Here is a 20,868-nt window from a genome sequence, read left to right as displayed (position 1 = left end):
AATACACTCTGTTGAAGAATAATTCTAGGGAAAAAGAAACTAGATAGCTTCCTTTCATAATAATATGTTATATGCCTTTCTGTCCTCAATTTGCTTGATAGCAATTCTGTCTAAATGCTCAGACACACGTTTAATAAAAACAGAGCACCTGCTTTGCTAGATTTGAAACCAATCCAAATAGTTCTCATGTTCACGCAATGTATTTTCTCAGAATAATACTTTAATCATAACATTCATTAACTATTTTCAAGCATAGGATAGCCTTCTGTTAGTAGTAGTTTGGCTTCTAATTAAGGTGGCTGGCAGGTTGCACACATGTTCTATGTACAAAAGGATTTAAATTAGACTCTAACCATAATCTGTAAAATGTTTTATTAGCTCAACATTACACAGTACACATCCTTTTGCATTGATTCCCAAGAAAATAAATGTATTAATCAATTCAAAAAACCTTTTTTGACAACCTACTATGTTTCAGGCACAGCTTAAACACCAGCAATTTGATGTTGAGCTCAACTAGAAATGGTTCCTAGTCAATGTTCCTGTTCTCGAGGGAGACTGCTTAATTCTCAGGTAACCTACTCTTCCATCCACACTATATTTTCAATAGTCCTTTAGTCTCAAAAGCTCTTGTGAAATCTCTATAACTTTTCATATTTCACATGTAGTTTCGCATTTTGTAAATCTTGTTTCAGAGCAGGTATGGCAATTTCAACTGGCTTCTAATGACTTTTCCAAAAAGGAATTTCTAGATAACATAAAGAATATACATGTTCCTTGAATATGTAAGGAAAAATCACTTCCTATTCTGTTATTTTATATTGGAACCATGTGTCTGTGTATTTAAAGCACAAGCACACATACATACATTGCGTTCAAATAACAGGCCTTGTATTAATACTTATCAGTGTGTGATGTTATGCTTTACCCTCTATTTGAAATTTCCTCCTCCTCATTCCATGTAATTTCTCTAAATCTTATTTATCTATTAAAATCCTTCTCTCGGGAAGAATCTTGCCTGTGCACTCTATCTCAAGCACACGTCTCCTTCTGAGCACCCAGAGCACTTACGTTGTATACCACATAATCATTTGGCATTTAGAGTAGGAATCGTTGTCTATCACTGTGATTCAGAGTTGCTATCTAACAGGTATGCAGCTATGCGTGCTATTTTTAAATATTCAAGAGGAAAATGTATGTGGTATCTTTAAGGGTGAAATAAACTTGAAAAGAAATCTATATAATTTGATAAAGAAGTTAAATGTATTTCATTTTAAATTCTTGGAGCATGATCAAATTGTTTTCCTGATTAGAAAAAGAGAGTCACAAAGAGATCTGCCAAGCATAATCATCATTTTTCACTATTTCTTTTCATACCAGATTAGATGAGAAGAATGCTGCAAATGGTCAATTTTTCCCTTTTGCTGAAAGATAGCTAAAGAATTTGCAAGAGCAGAGCCTGATAAAAATGTCAAGACAGTGCAGTGAAAAACCTAGGTTTCAGTGGAAGGCTTATGTGGCCCTAAATAGTCGAGGCTGTTCCAAAATAGGCTGTAGATACCCAGAGGATGAGTTTCATGTATTCCCTAAACAGAGTTAGAATAACCTGTTGAGAGTGGTGATCGTAGTTAAGATGTGTGCAATGATGCCTCATCCAACACAGTGTAATATAAGATCTGATCCCATTTATATTTAGCGGCTGACAACTTTCAGGCCCACTTTGCCTCCTCTCTTTTTCCTCAGATCTGGGCAAATCGATTAAAAAGCCTGGATGCTGTCTTCTCTGGCATTGATGATTTCACCATGTACACTCCTGCCCATGCATGGGAACTTTGCCCCTGGCCTTACTGTTGTCAGGAATAAAAATACATGCAATTTTCCTTTCCTGGCACTCTCAAGCCATTTCAGACCTGTTTGAGAGTCCTGCCTTGCTTTCACCAGAAAAGCATCAGTTCTGCAAGTTAGGAAATTTTCCATTCTTCCTGGTGTGTGTGATGTCATCAGTCTTGCCATGAACTGAATATTGAGTAGACTCATCTGCTTTTAAACAGAGTAGCCACAACTCCCAGTGTTTGAATTATAAAAATTCCGCATATATTGTGTTTGCTTAAAATTATTAACCTTAATTTTTCCTACATTTTTAACAATAAAAACATGGGTTATTAGCTTGCAATGGCTCTTCTCTAAATATGTGAGGAAACTGAGATACATGGGTCATAAAGTTACAGCATAAAACCATAAAAATGTCCACTTGGTTACTGACTCATAAATTGCAATTTTACGCCTTAGAAATAAATAAACAGGCTTATTCATATATGCTCACCTTAGACACTCAAACCAAGATACAAGTCTTTAAACACCATGCTTAAAACCCTGTAAATATTAGAATTGGAAGGCAAAACACCTGTCAGTGTGTCTTGTTAGTGGCAGATCCAGAATGTCATCTTGGGCTGTAAAAAGTTCACAGATAACCTAATCAACCTTAAGGTAGGGAATCCTGCAGATTAAATTACGTATAACCTAATGATAGTGATACTTTTGTTACTACTTTGAGCTAATATTTACTTTTATGTTCCAAGCACCTTAATAAGCAACTTACAAGCATTTCCATGCCTAATTCTACAAAGACCCAGAGGGCAGATTTCAGAGAAACGACTCATGAACAGATGATGAAATGGACACTGGCATCAGATAATCTGCAGTTCGGGGTTACACAGCTAGTATGTGTGAGAGCCTGGAGCTCAGGTCTGCTTGGCTCCAGAAGCTGTTCTCCACTAAACCCCTGTGTACCTATCCCAAACTCTTGTGTATCTATCGCAATCCCTTGTGTGTACTCTAATCTGGTTATACCTAAAACTTACTGAGTAATTACTTTTGCATGAGACAGGCTTACAGAGAATCAAGGTGTCATTGTAGAAAGTGTATTGAATAGTGTTTTTGCGTACATAACTGAATTTCCACTATGTTACATATTGATTGGTTATGAGCAAAAGCACTCTTTTAGTGACTTTATTTCTTTATGAAACTGCAGGGTGGGATAAGGTTAAAGGTTCTTATTTTGAGATTCAGAGAACACTGAAAATACATGCAAATCTTATTTTTGCATGCATGAATACATTTTGCTACAAACAGTGTCCATAACATATCTATTCCTTAAAGAGTTTCATAAAATATAAGAATCTCAACTGGATAACTGTTCTCTTGTAGCTCTAAAAATACCATAATTCCATCTAATTCAAGAAGATAGATCGCAAAAAGGATTAGGAAATGGTAAAGAAAAAAAAAAAGATAGGGTTCTGAAGTTTTTATTTAAATAATATTTGGCTAAATCAAAACCTGGTAACCAAAATAAATAAAAATCTATAGAGATTTTTCTTTCAATGTCCAAATCTACATCTTTCTATATAAGTGGGAAAAACAAATCTGATCTTACTGAGGCACAAACAAGAGGATCTTCATGGTAATGTTGTGAATTAGAATCCATTTCAGGAGGAAAAAAATTGAATCTCCTATTTTCTGCTTGAATTAATCAATAATGATCTTCAGTGTGGAAAAAAAATGGAGCATTTCCTATTGCGTTACTTTAGCTGACTTTCAGAGTAGTGTCCATTTGATGTGAAAGCTCAGATATCCAATTATTAAAAAGTTTTTTTCTTTTCTCTTTTAAATCTGAAACTTCTGATCATGTGAAGCTGTAGAATTTCAGAGGAAATAAAAGCTTATTATCATTCAATTCCTCATATTTAAAAGTAGTGATATCCTTGAGGGCAGTAACAGAGCACATGTATCCTGATCATATAATGAGATGATTACCAGTGTGGGTAAAATGGCAAAGGCATTATGTAACCTAATCTTCTTGATTGCCTTTCAAAGGTACAGACGTTTTCATGAAAGAGCATCTGCTTCTTATGTGAAGTTTTTCCACAGTTAAAATTTTATGGAGAAAATCTTAGGGGTCATAGATAATGTATAATGTCATTGTTGCAATTGTTTAATTGTGCATGGCATCTGATTGTGAAGTATACTGCTTGGCATTATTCTGTAGTCTTCTCTGAAAGTAAAATAGTTTGTTTAAATAATTAGGATTACTGCTTAAAAAAATTAAACAAATTTTCAAAAAGTAATGGGTGCTATGTCTGAAAATCCCATTCACTTTAAGGCTTGTTGCAATTTGGCTCCTCCACCTCCAGCATCTCATCTTCATCCTTCCTTCCCTCTCCAAACCTGTTTTTCCTCAATGACTCTCAGATAATCTTGTCACCACTTTTAATGTTTATTTCTAAGTGACTGACCTTGATATCTGTTCAGAAGACTGCTGATTTCTCTTTCTTATATTTTTTATTAATTTCTTTTAAATTTAGGATTAATTTATATTTTTAAAAATTCTCTGGTTCTTCTCCACCTTTCTTAACCTCTGTTTCTTCTAATTTCTAAATGTAGGTTTTCATTTAGATAAATGTTTAGTCTTTTTTTTATTTTCTCTAAATTTCCTTCTTGACTGATCTTCTTAAGGGTTAATTGCTTGTGTAAGACAATCACTTAGCTCTCATAGGTTTTCTAAAATTACAAAATATTATTATTTAAAGGCTATACACTGGTTGTTGAATAAAAAGGACTAGAATAGTGATGCAACATGTTCAAGACACAACGAATGAGAAGGAATAATGGAACACATATCTTGGTGTTCTGATTCTAAATATAACCCTCATCCCATTATGCAAGGAGCTAGGAGGCAACACCTCAGAGAAGTAGAGATGAAGAAAGAAGCCAAACAGAGCCACAGGTGAAACAGCTCAATACAATTTAATTGAAAAAAAAAAAATCAGCAGTTTTCACTCAGCTGATAAAAACATATCTGAGACTAGGCAATTTGCAAAAGAAAGAGGTTTAATGGACTTGCAGTTGCATGTAACTGAGGAGACCTTACAATCAAGGTAGAAGGTGATAGGCACATCTCACATGGTGGCAGACAGGAGATGAGAGCTTGTGCAGGGAAACCCCCATTTTTAAAACCATCAGATCTCATGAGACTCCTTCACTATCAGAAGAAAAGCACAGGAAAGACCCACTCCAATGATTCAATTACCTCCCAATGGGTCCCTTCCACAATACATGGGAATTCTAGGAGTTATAATTCAAGATGAGATTTGGCAGGGGGCACAGTGAAACCATGTCACCATGTGACCATTCAGTATGTTTGTTTTCCTTTCCATGTTGACATTTGCCATGGCCCAGTTTCTCCTTTAAAAAAATAAAATACTTTAGTGGCCTTACAATAAATTTTCTTTCTCTTCTCTTTTTAAATCTTTAATCTGATTTTGAAATTTTAGGACAGGTTAAGTTTAGAAGAAGCAAGTTTTCTTTGTTGCAGGATGCTGAAAAGGAAACCAACCTCTTCTCAACTTCACCTGTTCCAAAATTTCAGCCTCCAGCCCTTCCTATTCCCTTCCCTTTTTTTCTTTCTTTCCATATATTTACCACTATCCAACATTCTATATAATTTGCTTATTGATTTTGCTTATCACCTGTTTCCCATTTAGACTGTAAGCTCCCATAAGGGCAGACTTCCTGACTGCTTTGTTCTGTCTTTTATCACCAAAATAAGGAGAATTCCTGAATCGTGGAGTTTCTCATTATAGATATCACTGTGTTCCACACTAAAAGCCTTTTTACCTCGGTGGAATTAAATTTAAAAATATGCTTCTAGAACAGCAGAAAAGAAATGAAATTTATTAATAAAAATAAATAAGATGTCATCTTTGGAAGAAAGAACATCTACATGCATATTAAATAAATAAAGTCAAATCCTGTCTTCCACATCAAAAGTCACTCCTTTTACTGACAGCTTTTGTACTTGGAATCCTGATTAACAGTTCTGTTCTTACGTGCAGTTGTCATTTGAAAGCTCTGAACACTGGAGAAGGTAAATGTCTGTTATTGTTAGGAAACAAATGTTTCTGTGGGTGCTGCCAAATTCCAGAAAAGTATCAAGGAAACAATATTTTACTATACCTTTCTATGCCCCTTTTGGAAACAAAATACAAGTAACAAAGAGAGGGGGTTGTACTTAAATTTGTTATCCAAGCATAAAGAAATTTAGACATCAGGAAGCCTTCACAAATTCTCTCCATTCTTGCTCAGAACAGAGTTGGAGGACAAGGTTAGGTGGCAACTTTTCTTTCCTTTTTTTCTCATACATTTCCTGAAGCATCTTCAAAAAAAATCTAAAAAATGACTCTGTACATTACAATATAAAAAGTAAAAATTTTCTGAAGATAAGAAGGACCACCATCGGAATTGACTTACTCACATAAATCTAAACAAGAATTTGTAGAGGTAGATTTTGATCTCAGGAAAGCCAGAGTTTTGTGGCATTCATTTATTTTTAACTACATACTTCTTTTCCTTGCAAAGTGTAGTGAAAAAGAGCATAATCTTTGAAGCCAGTCAGACTGAGATTTCAATCTCAACTGCAAAGTTAAGTAGCTATGTCCCCCTTGGGCAATTAATTTTATATTTTTGATTTTTTCCTATCCTGTAAATTGTGCTTAATATATCTCAAAAGGCTGTTTGAAATAATATAATTTATATGAAACATGTAACACAAAATAGGCAAATAGATCTTTAAAATTGCTAGTTTTCCCTCTACACAAACATATGTATTCTTTGTCTACATTTATATGTATATATACTTACAAATATATTAATACTTTATTCATTTAATTACTAATCTAAAGAAAAGAGTGTCAAAAAATTTAAATTTTGACTGTTTTCTAGTCCTGTCCTATTTACTTAAAATTGACATTTCGGTAATTTGCTTACAATAGCAAAAAGCAACTTTGACATATTTTTTAAAAGGATTTTTTGTAGAAACTGTGATTAGGAAACTTTGTCAGAGTTTCTACATTATATTCTGTGGCTGAGTGTCAAGGTTGTACTATGAATTTCTCTAACATTGGTACTTTTCCAAGACATTACTCTCTAGGCAAGCCAAATCTAATATGATTGAAAATAATATTCTTAAGATTACTGCTGTACTTATTAGGGTAAATTAGTTACCATTTTTCATTTTGAGTGAAAATGTTGTGCTTCATTTTCCATAGTTTTTCACAGAAAAAAAAAAAATTAAGTGCCTGAAAAGCTGTTCTTGCTGTTTGCTCTCTTAATTATCTGCAATTAAAAAAATGTATTTGCTATAAGCTTCAATCATTTGAACATAAGTCTCACATAACCCATTATAGGATTTCTGATTAAAAAGGATAACAGAGACTAAATTGTACATAGATGCTTCATTCTCACTGTTGCCTAGGCTTGAGTGCAGAGGCAGTGATCTAGGCTCACTGCAACCTCTGCCTCCTGGGTTCAAGTGATTCTCCTGCTTCAGCTTCCCAATTAGCTGGGATTACAGGCATGCACCACCATGCCCAACTAATTTTTGCATTTTTAGTAGAGACAGGGTTTCACCATGTTGTCTAGGCTGGTCTCGAACTCCCAAACTCAGGTGATCTGCCTGCCCCAGCCTCCCAAAGTGCTGGGATTACTGTCGTGAGCCACTGTGCCCAGCCTATTTTTACTTATTCTTACATAATCATTTAAATAAATATTTGGCAAATATAAAAATATATATCTTCTACATATCTAGCCATTTATGTAAATCTTTGGTCATGTTACATGATTCCAAATTGGCTTACAAATATATAGCATCCTGATCTCACTTGTAAGACTGACTACCATGGTGAAGAATGTTTTCCTTCCTTTATTAAAGCTTTAAGGTGTTTCCTTAAACTTCCTTGAAAGAATCAAGTTTTTTTTTGTTGTTAATTAGTATCCTGTTAAACTGTCATGCAGTTAGCAAAATAGGAATCAAAAAATGACTGAGGCAAAGAGAGAACAGAATATTGAAAGCTGCAATATGTTTATCACTGGAATCCTAGCCTTAGTTTCAGCTTCCAAAAGAACTCACCCTGTGTCATTGCCTATAGCATTTTATAAAGAAAAATATTTGACCTAAGCAGGTTAAGTAATTCATGAAATTTGCAAAGTGACAGAGAGCAGAGGTTGGATGGCATATATTCTAATATTTAATGGACAGCAAAATTCTTAGAGCAATGATTCTAACCTTGGCTGCCTATTAAAATTGTATGGGGAGTTAAAAAAAATTTTCATTGCTGATGGAAAAGTCACATTATATACATACTAAATAAGAACCTCTAGGGGTGGAGGCATGGCAGTAGTATTTTTAAAGTGTCCCAGGTGTATCTACTATGCAGCTAGGGTTGAGAACCACTGCCATGGAGTTAATCATGTGGTTATATTTTTAACATAAGTGGTGAAATAGAAGTAGGGTTGGATTAAAAAATAGCAAACAAATAAAGTTTGAATTTGGCAGTGCTAGGATGTTCTCTGTTTATTCTTTCTGACTTGATAGGGAAAATGGAACAGATAAGTGTTTTAAACCAAGTTTGCAATTTCAATGGTTACAGAGGCTGGATATGAATACATGAGGAAAGCAGACAATACTCTTTTTATAAAAACTTTCTTTTATTGCTTGATATTAAATATGGAGAAACAATTTATGCTTCCACCACATGCTCTTTCCTTTCTTCACCCACCTCCCTTTATCTTGAAATGTAAGGTCCTCCAAGCTGATCTTTCATTTTTCTATTTTTAACAGAATATGGATACCTGAAACGTTTCCTTTTTAAAAAATTATTATCTATGAAATCATGACAGTTATGCTCAGGACTGGCCACTGACCTTTGTCTTCAGTGCAGCAGAAGCAATAGGAAGAATGAAATGCCCTAAAGCCATGTAGAAAACTGCAACATAATCGTTGTCCTTCGGGAATGCGTGCCTAGTGTTACCGGAAATTTGATTTTTTGAGAGTTCAGGGATCAAGATTTTATGGGAACTTCTATTCATTTAAATGTTAAACAAATAATTTAAAAATATTTAAGAAATAATGATGACTAACATTGTATAGGAAAACTGAAACAGATTCTTAGAAATGGATTTTTCCTACAGGTCAGTAGTTTTTGAGTTTTGGTTTACAACGTAAGTTGTAAATCTATAGCTTTTTTTGGAAAAATACTAATTTAATTCTAAATTTTATTTTACATTGCTTGATCCCCTAAATTTCAGCAGTCTAAAAGTTGTGCTAGCTTTATATGATACATTCTTGTTCTCCTTCACCCTATGTGTATTTTCTTAGTTTTTAATTTTTGTGGATACATAGTAGATATTTATAGGATGCATGTGATGCTTTGATGCAGACATGCAATGCATAATAATCACATCATGGACAATGGGGTATCCATCTCTTCAAGCACTTATTCTTTGTGTTAAAATCTAATTATAATCTTTTAGTTATTTTAAAATGTACAATTAAGTTATTGACTATAGTCACCGTGTTGTGCAATGAAATAGTAGGTCATATTTATTCTCTCTGTATTTTTCTTTACCCATTAACCATCCTGTTCTCCCCTCTACACTCAACTATCCTTCCCAGCCTCTGGTAACCATCCTCTACTCTCTACAACCATGAATTCAATCGTTTTGATTTTTAGACCTCAGAAATAAGTGAGAACATGCAAAGTTTGCCTTTCTGAGCCTGGCTTATTTCATTTAATATAATATCCTCCAGTTCCATCCATATTGTTACAATTGACAAGTTTTCATTCCTTTTTATTGCTGAATAGTACTCCATTGTATATGAGTGCCACATTTTCTCTATTTATTCATCTGTCGATAAACATATAGGTTGTTTCCAAAATCTTGGTTATTGTGAACAGTGCTGCAACAAACATGGGAGTGCAGAAACCACTTCAATACACTGATTTCACTTCTTCTGAGTATATACTCATCAGTGAGATTGCTAAATTATATGATAGCTCTATCTTTGGGTTTTTGAGGAAGCTTCAATGAGTTCTCCATAGTGGTTGTGCTAATTTACACACCCACCAGCAGTATATGAGTGTTCCCTTTCCTCCACATCCTCACCAGCATTTGTTTTGCCTGTCTTTTTAATATAAGCCACTTCAACTTGTTTGAGCTGATTTGCATTTCTCTTATAATCAGTGATATTGAGCACTTTTTCATATTCCTGTTTGTCATTTGTATGTATTCCTTTGCTAAGTGTCTACTCAAATCTTTTGCCCATTTTTAATCACCTTATTAGATTTTTTTTTTCCTATAGAGTTCTTTGTGCTCCCTATATATTCTGGTTATCAACCCCTCACCAGATGGGTAGTTTGCAAATAGTTTCTCCCATTTCATGGGTGTCTCTTCACTTTGTTAATTATTTTCTTTGCTGTGCAGAAGGTTTTTAACTTGATGGGATCCTATTTGTCCATTTTTGCTTTGGTTGCTTTTGTTTGTGGAGTATTACTCAAGAAATTTTGGCCCAGACCAATTATCTTCTCCAATATTTCCTTGTAGGAGTTTCATAGTTTGAGGGCTTAGGAAGAGTCTTTAATCCATTTTAGTCTGATTTTTGTATAAGGTGAGAGAGAGAAATCTAGTTTCATCCTTCTGTATATAGATATCTAGTTTTCCCCACACCACTTATTGAACAGGCTGTATTTTCTTCAGTGCATGTTCTTGGCACCTTTGTTGAAAATGAATTCATTTTATGTTTATGAATTTGTTTCTGGGTTCTCTATTCTCTTTCATTGGTCTATGCATCTGTTTTTATGCCAGTACCATGCTGTTTTGATTACCAGAGCTCTGGAGTATAATTTGAAGTCAGGTAATGTGATTTTTCTAATTTTGTTCTTTTTGTTTGGAATAGCTTTAGCTATTCTGGTCTTTTGTGATTCCACATACATTTTAGAATTGTTTTTTCTATTTTTGTTAAAAATTACATTGGTATTTTGATAGGGATTGCATTGAATCTGTAGATTGCTTTGGGTAGTATGAACATTTTAACAATTTTAATTCTTCAAATCTATAAGCATGATATAGTTTTCAATTTTTTTTTGGTGTTCTGTTCAATTTTTTTCATTAGTGTTTTATAGTTTTAATTATAGAGATTTTTCGCTTCTTTGGTTAATTCCTAGGTATTTTATTTGTGACTATTGTAAACAGGATTGCTTTTTAAATTTCTTTTTCAGTTTGTTCACGCTTAACAAATAGAAATGCTTCCAATTTTTGTATGTTGATTTTGTATCCTGCAACTTTACTGAATTTGTTTATCAGGTAATCATTTTCTTTGTGTGGAGTCTTTAGGTTTTCCCAAATATAATATTATATCATCTACGAAAAAGAATAATTTGACTTCTTCCTTTCCAATTTGGATGCCCTATATATCTTTCTCTTGTCTAATTGCTCTAGCTAAGACTTCCCATACTATGTTGAAGAATAGTGGTGACAGTGGGCATCCTTGTTGTGTTCCAGATCTTGAGAAAAACCTTACAGTTTTTCAGTATTCAGTGTGATGCTAGCTGTAGGTGTGTCATATATGACTTTTATTATGATAAGGTATGTTTCTTCTACACCCAGCTTTTTCAGGGTTTTTATCAAAAAGGAATGTAGAATTTTATCAAATATGTTTTTGGCATCAATTTAAATAATCATGTTTTTTTGTTCATCATTCTGTTGATATGATGTATCACATTGGTTAATTTGTGTATGTTTAACCATCCTTGTATCCTAGGGATAAATACAACTTGGCTATGATGAATCTTCTTTTAAATGTATTGTTGAACTTGGTTTGTTAATTTTTTTATTTTTAAGATTTTTGCGTCAATATTCATCAGCGATATTGGCTAGCAGTTTTCTTTTTCTGATGCATCTGTGTCTGCTTTTGTTATCAGGGCAATACCAGGCTCATAGCATGAATTTTGAAGCATTCCCTCCTCCCGTAGTTTTCAGAATGGTTTGTGTAGAATTGGTGTCAGTTCCTCTTGAAATGTTTGGTAGAATTTAGTGGTGAAACTCTTGGGTCCCAGGCTTTTTTTTTTACTGGGAGACTTTTTATTATGGCTTCAATCTTATTACCTGTTATTAGTCTGTTCATGTTTTGGATTTCTTCATGGTTCAATCTTGGTAGAAATTTATCCATTTCTTCTGGATGTTCTAATATATTTAAATCTTTCTTTTATTCTTAGTTTGGCCAAAAGTTTATCAACTTTATTTAACTTCTTTTTTAAACAACTTTTTGTTTTATTAATCTTTGGTATTGTTTTCTTTATATCAATTTTATTTATTTCTGCTATAATTTTTCTTATTTCTTTTAGTCTACCAATTCTGAGTTTGGTTTGCTCTTGACTTTCTAGTTCTTTAAGATGCATTATTAGGTTTTTTACTTGAAGTTTTTATTATTTTTTGATTTAGACACTTACACTATAAACTTTTCTCTTAGTACTGCTTTTGCTCTATCTCCTAGATTTTGAGATGTTTTGTTTTCATTGCTGCAAGAAAATTTTTAATTTTTTTCTTATTTCTTCATTTACCCACTGGTCATTCAGGGGCACATTGATTAGTTTCCATGCACTTGTATAGTTCTTAAATTCCTCCTGTTATCGATTTCTAGTTTCACTCCATTGTAATCAGATAAGACGCTTAATATTATTTTAATTTCTTTAGTGTTTTCTTTTTTTTTTTTTTTATTGCATTTTAGGTTTTGGGGTACATGTGAAAAACATGCAAAGTTGTTGCATAGGTGCATTCATGGCAGTGTGATTTGCTGCCTCCCTCCCCCTCACCCATATCTGGCATTTCTCCCCATGCTATCCCTCCCCAACTCCCCCCCCGCTGTCCCCCCACTCCCCCACAACAGACCCCCGTGTATAGTGCTCCCCTCCCTGTGTCCATGTGTTCTCATTGTTCAACACCCTCCTATGAGTGAGAACATGTGGTGTTTGGTTTTGTGTTCTTGTGTCAGTTTGCTGAGAATGATGGTTTCCAGGTTCATCCATGTCCCTATAAAGGACGCGAACTCCTCATTTTTAATGGCTGCATAATATTCCATGGTGTATATGTGCCACATTTTTCCTGTCCAGTCTATCGTCGATGGGCATTTGGGTTGGTTCCAGGTCTTTGCTATTGTAAACTGTGCTGCAATGAACATTCGTGTGCATGTGTCCTTATAGTAGAACGATTTATAATCCTTTGGATATATGCCCAGTAATGGGATTGCTGGGTCAAATGGAATTTCTATTTCTAGGTCCTTGAGGAATCGCCACACTGTTTTCCACAGTGGTTGAACTAATTTACACTCCCACCAACAGTGTAAAAGTGTTCCTATTTCTCCACATCCTCTCCAGCATCTATTTTCTCCAGATTTTTTAATGATCGCCATTCTAACTGGCGTGAGATGGTATCTCAATGTAGTTTTGATTTGCATTTCTCTAATGACCAGTGATGATGAGCATTTTTTCATATGTTTGTTGGCCTCTTGTATGTCTTCTTTTGTAAAGTATCTGTTCATATCCTTCGCCCATTTTTGAATGGGCTTGTTTGTTTTTTTCTTGTAAATCTTTTTTAGCTCGTTGTAAATTCTGGATATCAGCCCTTTGTCAGATAGGTAGGCTGCAAAAATTTTTTCCCATTCTGTTGGTTGCCGATTCACTCTATTGACTGTTTCTTTTGCCGTGCAGAAGCTGTGGAGTTTGATTAGGTCCCATTTGTCTATTTTGGCTTTTGTTGCCAATGCTTTTGGTGTTTTGGTCATAAAGTCCTTGCCTACGCCTATGTCCTGAATGGTTTTGCCTAGGTTTCCTTCTAGTGTTTTTATGGTGTTAGGCCTTATGTTTAAGTCTTTAATCCATCTGGAGTCAATTTTAGTGTAAGGTGTCAGGAAGGGGTCGAGTTTCTGCTTTCTGCATATGGTTAGCCAGTTTTCCCAACACCACTTATTGAACAGGGAATCCTTTCCCCATTGCTTGTTTTTATCAGGTTTGTCAAAGATCTTCAGTGTTTTCATTTGTGTTTTGTGACCTAACATATGGTCCATCCTTGAGAATGATCCATGTGCTGAATAAAATAATGTGTTTTCTGTAGCTATTCAATGAAATGTCTATTAGATCCATTTGGTCTTTAATGCTGATTAAGTTGGATGTTTCTTTGTTGATTCTCTCTGGAATATCTGTCCAGTGCTGAAAGTGGGGTACTGAAGTCTCCAGCTATTAGTGTATTGAGACACATTTCTCTGTTTAGTTGTAATAATATTTGTTTTATATTTCTGGGTGCTCCAGTGTTGGGTGCCTATATATTTACAACTGTGATATCCTTTTGCTAAGTTGACCCCTTTTTCATTATATAGTGACCTGCTTTGCCTCTTACAATTTTTGTCTTAAAATCTATTTTACCTGATGTAACTACAGATATTCCTGCTATTTTTTTGTTTCCATTGGCATGGAATATATCTTTCCATCCCTTTATTTTCAGTATATGTGTGTCTTCAAAGGGGTTTTTGTAGGCAACAGATAAATAGGTCTTGACTATTTATCCATTTAGCCACTCTGTATCTTTTGATTAGACAGTTTAGTGTATTTAGATTCAATGTTATTATTGATAAGTAGAGGCTCACTCCTGCCATTTTGTTATTTGTTTTCTGGTTGTTTTGTGGTCTTCTCTTCCTTTTATCTTTCCTTCCTGTGTTCCCTTTAGTGAAGGTAATTTTCTCTGGTGATACAACTTAGTTTCTTGCTTTTTACTTTTTGTTTATCTGTTGTATGTTTTTTGGCTTGAGGTGACTATGAGGCTTGCAAATACTACCTTACAACTCAATATTTTAAGCTGATAATAACACTGTTTGCATGAACAAACAAATAAGTGAAAATAAAACCATTAAAAACTCTAAGTCTTATCTAAGTCCCCCTGGTTTTTAACTTGTTTCTCTTTATATCTTATTGTACCCTCAAGGTCTTGAAAAATTTTGTAGTTATTACTTTTGATTGGTCCATCCTTTAGGATAAGAGTAGTTTATGTACCACTGTTACAGTGTTATAACATTCTGTGGTAGTCTCTGTATTTGCTATTACCAGTGAGTTTTGTACCTTCAGGTGATTACTTATTGCTCACTAATATCCCTTTCTTTCTTATTGAAGTATTAACATTTCTTACACTACAGGTCTGGTGTTGATGAAATCCCTCAGCTTTTGTTTGTCTTGGAATGTCTTTATCTTCCCTTCATGGTTGAAGAATATTTTTGCTGGTTATTTCCCTTCAGCACTTTGAATGTGTCATGCCTCTCTCTCCTGGACTGTAAGGTTTCCACTGAAAAGTCGGCTGTCAGATGTATTAAAGCTCCTTGTATTTATTTATTTTCTCTTGCTTCTTTTAGGAGGCTTTCTTTATCCTTGATAACAGTTTGACTATTAAATATAGTCTTCTTTGGGTTAAATCCACATGATGTTCTCTAACTGTATTTTACTTAGATATTGATATCTTTCTCTAGGTTTGGGACATTCTTTGTTACTATCCCTTTCTTTTTTTTTTTTTTGAGACAGAGTTTTGCTCTTGTTACCCAGGCTGGAGTACAATGGCACGATCTCGGCTCACCGCAACCTCCGCCTCTTGGGTTCAAGCAATTCTCCTGCCTCAGCTTCCCAAGTAGCTGAGACTACAGGCGTGTGCCACCATGCCCAGCTAATTTTTGTATTTTTAGTAGAGACGGGATTTCACCATGTTGACCAGTATGGTCTCAATCTCTTGACCTCGTGATCCACCTGCCTCGGCCTCCCAAAGTGCTGGAATTATAGGCGTGAGCCACCGCACCCGGCCTACTATCACTTTGAATAAACTTTCTACTCCTCCTTCTTTATCTTCTCTTTAAGGCTAATAATTCTTAGACTTACCCTTTTGGGCTATTTTCTAGATCCTGTAGGCATGCTTCATTGTTTTTAATCTTTTTTCTTGTGTCTCCTCTGAGTGTGTATTTTCAAATACCCTGTATTTAAGCTCACTAATGCTTTCTTCTGCTGGATCCATTCTGCTATTTAGAACTCTGATGCATTGTTCAGTATAGCACTTGGATTTTTCAGCTCCAGCATTTATTCTTAACTCTTTTAAATTATTTCATTATTTTTGTTAAATTTATCTGATAGAATTCTGAATCTCTTCTCTGTGTTATCTTGAATTTCATTGCATTTCGTCAAAACAGCTATTTTGAACTCTGTCTGAAAAGTCACATATCTCTGTTACTTGAGGACTTGTTCCTGGTGCCTTATTTAGTTCATTTGGTGAAGTTGTGTTTTCCTGGATTGTCCTGATACTTGCAGATGCTTGTCTGTGTCTGGGCATTTCTTCACATTCTGGGCTTCTTTGTACCTATCCTTTTTGGAAGGCCTTCCAGATATTTGAAAGCTCTTGGGTGTTGTGATCTAAGCTATATTTACTTTAGGGGACACCTCGAACCAATTAATGCTGTGCTTTTTACAGACTCGAAGAGGTACAACATTGATGGTCTTGGACAAGATCCAGGAGAATTCTCTGGATTACCAGGCAGAGACTCTTGTTCTCTTCTTTTATCTTTTCTCAAATAAATGGAGTCTCTCTTTTGGTTCTGAGCCACCTGAAGCTGGGATTGAAGTGAAATAAGCACCTCTGTGGTCACCACTACTATGACTGTGCTGGGTCAGACCCTAAAGCCAGCACAACACTGGCTCTCACTCAAGGCTGGCTGTAATCCTCGGCTCCTGCCTATGTTTACTTAAGGCCCTGGGCCTCTACAATCAGCGTGTGGCAATGCCAGCCAAGCCTGTGTCCTTCCCTTCAAGGCAACAGACTGCCTAGGTCCCAGGCAGGTCCAGAGGTCCTGTCCAGGAACCGGGGCCTAGAGTAAACTAAAAGTCTACCTTGTGGTCTACTGTACTGTCGATGAATTGGCATTTCAACCACAAGTTTCAGTCCTTCCCACTCTCCCCTCTGCTTTCCAAAGGCAGACGAGCCTCACCCCATGGTCACCACCACCATTGTCCCACAGAGAAGACCAATTTTGATGTGTTCCCTCAAGTCCCAAGGCCTCTTCAGTCAGCTTTTGGTGAATGGTGCCTGGCTTGGGACTTACCCTTCAAAACAGTGGTCTCTCCTTTGGCCCAAAGCAGGTCTAGAAATGACATCCAAGAGCCAAGTCCTGAAATCATGGATCCAAAGAGCCCATTTGGTGTGCTACCTCTCTGTGACTGAGCTGGTAGCTAACGTGCAAGACAAAGTCCCTTTTACTTTTTCCTCTGCTTTGCTGAAGCAGAAGGGGTTTGCCCCATAGCCACCACAGCTGGGAATGTGCTGAGTCAAACCAGCCAGTCTTGAGTCTCATCCAAGGCCCTTGATGGAGTAACTGGGTATTGCTACTGGTTATTCAAGGCCCAAGGGCTCTCCAGTCAGCAGGTAATAAATGCTGCCAGGATTGGGTCCTTCTCTCCAAGGCAGTATGTTTCCTTCTGGTGCAGGATGTGTCTAGAAATGCCATGTGGGAACTAGAGCCTAGAAAGAGTCCTCACAACTCTGACTGGTGCCCTATCCTGCTGTGGCTGAGGTAGTATCAAAAATGCAAGACAAGTCCTTCCTATTTTTTCCTTTCTTCTCCTTAAGCGTAGAGAAGGAGTCTCTTTTGGGGCTGCAAACTGTGCTGTCTGGGGTAGGGGAAGATTGATGCCAGCACTTCCTTAGCTACCCCGGTTGGTGTCTTAGCAGGTCATGTGCCCCCTGAGTTCCCTGTCTCTAGGCCCAGCTCAGCACCAGGACTCTCCTAGGTGTTGCAGTGTTTGTGGCCTAGATTGCCTTTCAAGTTTATTTAGCGCCCCGGAGCACTATAACACACAACAGCAAGGCTTGTGGAAGTCAAGTTTTGACTGCTGAGATTGGCAATTTGTCTCTGGCAAGGACTAGTTTAAATGCTTCCCCTGTGGGTGAGCACCAGCTCAGTTTGGTACAGTTTTCCTTTCTGCTGTAACCGGACAGCCAGTGAATTTAGCCTCAAAGTTGCTGCACTATCTGCCCCTGTTGGCACACATAAATGCCCTCCTCGCCATGCTGCCATTACCAGGGCATAGAGGAGGGGTGGTGTTGGGAATTCAAGACTTTTTTTTCTGTCTGTTCAGTGCCCCTTCCAGTGATGCAAAGTTACTACCAGGTACGGTGAGTGGTCACTCGGTTTTTGGTTCTTACAAAGGTTCTTTTGTGTGTAGACAGTTGTTAAATTGGTGTCCTTGAAGAGGGGACGATTGGCAAAGCCTTCTATTTCTCCATCTCACTTTGACTCCTTTGTCACCCTGTGCACTTTTTATGTGTACTTATGTACACTTCATATAACATAGAGATGGAAGTAAACGTGCACATATATTAGTTTTCATAATCAAAGATTAAAATTTTCACCACAGTCTTCTGGATGGGAATAATCTAACAACTTTTGAGTAGGTTCTACACAGGCCCAAACAAAAACATCTTTTGATGAGGGGATTTTTTTTTCCTTCCACATTTCTTATACTCTTTTCCCTTCCTGTTTCACAGAACTTCTTGCTAAGGAGAAGTCTTGTTAGCTGTTTAATGTGTATTTGTTGTGTTTTGTGATTTTAAGAATAATATATCAAGAAAAAGAAAAATACAATTCTAAAAAATTGAACATTTTCAGTACCTATAAATCAAAATGTAGAAAAAGACAATTTACATCTCTGAAACAACAAAGGAGAAAGTATTTTAAAATGCTTTCTAGACATTTAAAATGTATTTAGATCCCAGAGAAAAGCCATGTAATGAGGATCTTTGCAGTTGTAGAAGAAAAATTAGGCAATAGCTTTCCATGTGTTCATATGTATCAGTGCAATTAATATTACAATATGGAAAATTTGAGGCTCAATATAAAAACCAGATAAAGATGGCAGATTTTTGGTAAGCCAGTCAGATTAATAATTGACTTTCCCTGCAAAATAATAATAATAATAATAAAATTAAGGTTGAGCATAAAAAGAATAGGAAAGAAAGTGAGGAGGGTGGTATTAAAAGCTAGCTCTTGATTAATTAGCAATCAAAGTGTAACAACAAATATGAAGGCCTGATCAATCTGGCATGTTTATTAATAAATGTCTGAACAAAATTCAGGTGCAGAGGTTGTTACAGTAGGAGGTGTACATCATTATATTAAGCATGTTTCAGATACCATGAGGAGTGTGATAATATTTCATATATACATCAAACATTAAATAAGGTGATTTATGAGATATTACAAAGCAGTATATGATTTTACAAAAAGAGGTATGTAAGTGCTATGAGTTCAATGGACAAAGAAAGTTGATGATAGAGAAGAAAAATGAGTTGTATTCCTACTCATTTGAAAGATTTGATAATTTTTAGGTCAACCCTTTTGAACTTTCCTAATTATCTTTTTGCAGATAACCTTGATTAGGCTGGTACTTCAAATCTTTTTATAGTTATCTTAGTGTCCTTCCAAATAATTTGTAGTCTATTGAGAATTCTATTGTTCTTTATTTCTATTTACAATAACAGGACAGAAAGCCTGATCCAATGCTAGTAAACTCTTATTTATTTCCTAATCCTTCACCTTTTTTTTTAAATTTTCTCCTCTAAGAATCTCCCAGAATTTTCTTACAAAATGATGCCACTTAGGAATGAAGACTTGGCATTCCTTACTGGTCTAGAAAACTTAACTGATTGATTATTTAATCTTATTATATAATTTTGAAAAATAAAGAAATAGGCTATCGGAGTCATATACTTAATCAAGTTCTTTAACATCAGAAAGATTTTTACAATACTAAACATAAAATTATGGTAATGTAGTATTTGAATAAATATTTAGTTCAAACTTCATATCATTTCTAAAATACATAATGACTTTTACTTATACTGCATGTAAAATATATTAACAATGGATTTGCTTTTCTGTGTTTAGACTCTTACATATATTTGTACGAAATAATTCATTTTTATTTTTAAAGTGGAAAGGAGAAGAGTAATACCTCATCACTACTTTTTATTAACTGCAAATAACCTGTACTTGCTGTCACCTTTTTCTCTATTCTTCTCTTTGATGTTGTTGTTCTACTCCTTTTCTTTCTTTTGTCCTCTTCCTTCTTCTTTTGTTTTGTTTCATCATCTCAATTTCATAAAAATGAGATAACGTGGGGTTTATTTCAAAAATATATACACACATACACATATATTATATATATTATTTATTATATATTTATATGTATATGCTTATACATATAAAATTTGTGTATGTAAATTCATCTGATTGGTAATCCCTTAATTTTAATGCGACTTTTCACAAAGTCGTCCATCCCCAGCAGCTTTTATTCTATTTTTTCTGCTTTTAAGATAGCTTTTATTTTTGTGATGCCTTTAACTTCTATTATTTTTCCACATCTGGCAACTTATATTTTTACCTCTTTATTATCTATTCTTTTATCCGAGCCTTTTATTTTTTCTTTGATTAGTATATCTTTTATTGGAGTTTTTATTGTAAACAGTATATTCTCATTAATGTTTTCTGATGCTTTGTGCATTGTCTTTAGCCTGTTTTCTTTTCTTCATTCTTGTTTTGTACTACCATATGCAGGCCCTTTGCTGATTCCTTAACCCTTTCTTTAAGTGGAGTTGTTTAATCTGGGTTATCAACATATTTAATAATATTTTGGGGCAGGGCTAGCAGAGGCAACTAGCAACATTCATTTGAATGTATCTGCCCCAAATTCCCTTATACTAATAAGTTTTGTTTTATATCCATGAAATAGGGCATTCATTGTAGATAGGGGAATTCTAGAGATGTGCTACTATCTTTTATTTGAATGTTGACTTGACTTGTCAGCTAAGTTATTGGGGATGTCATTTAATTTCTCTGTGCCTCAGTTTCTTTGTCCCTATAAAGGCAATAATAATGATATACCTACTTTATAGGGTTGTAGA

The sequence above is a fragment of the Aotus nancymaae genome, unplaced genomic scaffold (assembly GCF_030222135.1).
Source record: "Aotus nancymaae isolate 86718 unplaced genomic scaffold, 86718_ANA_hifiasm-v0.15.2.pri h1tg000033l, whole genome shotgun sequence".
In the NCBI taxonomy this organism is placed as follows: Eukaryota; Metazoa; Chordata; class Mammalia; order Primates; family Aotidae; genus Aotus; species Aotus nancymaae.
This window is presented reverse-complemented; position numbering follows the sequence as displayed.